Consider the following 2,698-nt stretch of genomic DNA (forward strand, 5'->3'; position numbering starts at 1 on the left):
TCATGATAATCGATTATTCTAGTACAAAATGCAAGTGATAATCGATTATAGCTTGTCCATAATCGATATTCAAGTTAAAAATACAAGGTTTAAGATTTTCCTACTACATCCAAATTCTACAAGTTGCTTTTTAAATAATTCTATTGTTCTCTTCAAATAATACTTCTTGCAGCATCATCAAAACAATTCTTCAGGTTTTACCAATACTCCTTATTGGTAACATATACATACAAGGATCCTATAATTCTTCATCTATTAAAGGAATGACAGGTTCACAAATCTACACAAATTATAATAATATCTAAATTATAACTAACACAATATTTGATTGCCTAATATCCCTTAATAGAATATTTAGCATATCTTAACACCCCCGCTCAAGTTGGTGCATGGATATCACATATTCCCAACTTGAATAGAGACTCATTAAAAAATCTTCTTGACACTCCTTTTGTGAGAACATCAGCCAACTTCAATTTTGATCTTACAAAAGGAAATGAAATTATTCAGCTTCAAGTTTCTCTTTGATGAAATGTCTATCAATCTCCACATGCTTTATTCTATCATGTTGCACAGGATTGTGAGCAATTGCTATAAATGAAGTATTGTCACTTTACAAACTCATAGCTTCATTTTGTTTAAAGCCCAAATCTGATAGCACATTTTTAATCCACAAAAGTTCACATACACCTAGTGTCATGCCTCTGAAATTTGCTTCAGCACTAGATCTTGCTACTACAGGTTGTTTTTTACTCCTCCAAGTTACAAATTCCCTCCTACAAAAGTAAAGTATCCAGAGGTAGATCTTCTATCATCTTTTGAACCTGCCCAATCTGCACCAGTGGACCCTTCTACCTTTAAATTTCCATGATTTGAGAGCTAAATTCATTTTCCAAGAGCGGACTTCAGATATCTCAAAATCCTTTCAACATAATCCATATGCAGCTTTCGTGGATCATGCATAAATTGACTAACAACATTCACTACATATGTGATATTTGGACGTGTATGACACAAATAAATTAATTATCCTACCAGCCTTTGGTATCTTCCTCTGTCTATGCTTCCTGAATTTGAGCAATGAAAGAGTTTATGATTTTGTTCAATTGGTGTATCAGCTAGTTTACTCCCAAGTAGCCCAGTTTCCAATAGTAAATCAATAGTATGTTTTTGACCTAGCTACTTCAATACCCAAAAATCATTTGAGGTTTCCAAATTGTTTCATCTCAAATTCATATGCAAGGTATTGTTGCGAACTAGAAATCTCATCTTGGTCATTTCTTGTAACAATCATGTCATCTACATATATAATCAAAGCTGTAATTTGTCCTTTTCCTCTCTTAAAAAATAATGTGTGATCAGAGTTACATGCTTTATGGCCAAAAGCCTTCATAGACTTGGCAAAACTTCCAAACCATGCTCTTGAGGATTGTTTTAATCCATATAGAGCCTTCTTTAATTTGCAAACCTTCATTCCAATTGAATCTGTCATGCCTGGTGGAGAATCCATATAAATTTCTTATGAAATTTCTCCATGTAGGAAAGCATTTTTCACATCAAATTGCAGAAGAGGCCAATTTTGGTTTGCAGCTAGCGACAAAAGTATTCTCACAGTATTGAGCTTGGCTACTAGCGCAAACTTCTCTTGGTAATCTACACCATAAGACTGAGTGTAACCTTTAGCCACAAGTCGTGCTTTATACCTCTCAATAGTTCCATCAACTTTATGCTTAATTGTAAAGACTCGTTTGCAGCCCACAGTTTTCTTCCCTCTTGGTAAGGACACAAGATCCCAAGTGTTGGTTTTTTCTAAAGCTGTCATCTCCTCAACCATTGCTTCGGTCCATCTAGGATCTGTCAAAGCTTCATGTATATTACTAGGAATAGAAATTTAAGATAATTGAGATACACATGATGCATATGACTAGGATAACTTGTGAGATGACACATATTGACTAATGGGATATTTAACTTTGGCTTGGAGGTCTGGTTCATATTTAGCTGGAGGTTAACCACGGTTAGAACGAGGTGGAAGAAAATATTAAACAGTAGTAGACTCATTGTTTAGTGTGTTGGTGGTCTCATGCAGAGAAGAATCAATTCCATGATCAATTTGATTTAAATTAGTATTATCAGAGATAGGATCAGAAGGTACCTCTGAAGAGTCAAGTTGAACCTGTGGAGAAGATTGAGTCAATTGGTTATGATCAGAAGACATTGTATTATCCATAAAAGAAGTGTCCATATTTGGGATTGGCTCACTTGATGCAGAATGATCCTCATACGACAATATATCTTCATAATCAAACATACTAACATCATGATTATGCCCTTCACTTTCATTGCCTCCCTAAAGTGGAGAATCAACATAAAAAAAATTCATGCTCATTAAATGTCACATCCATAGAAATATAAAATTTCTTTGATGGTGGATTGTAAGCACGATAACCTTTTTTAGTTGATCCATACCCCACAAAAACACATTTGATCGCTCGGTCTTCAAGCTTTGTACGTTGATGTGGGTGTAAGTGAACATATATAACACATCCAAAATTATGAGGTGGTAAATAAACTATGGGAGGAAGGATACAATGATCAAACAACACATCATAAGGCCTTCGAAAGTTAAGCACACTAGAAGGGGTTCTATTAATTAAATAAACGGCAGAGCTCACAGTCTCACCCCATAAATGAGATG

Source organism: Vigna radiata, unplaced genomic scaffold (assembly GCF_000741045.1).
Source record: "Vigna radiata var. radiata cultivar VC1973A unplaced genomic scaffold, Vradiata_ver6 scaffold_354, whole genome shotgun sequence".
Lineage (NCBI taxonomy): Eukaryota > Viridiplantae > Streptophyta > Magnoliopsida > Fabales > Fabaceae > Vigna > Vigna radiata.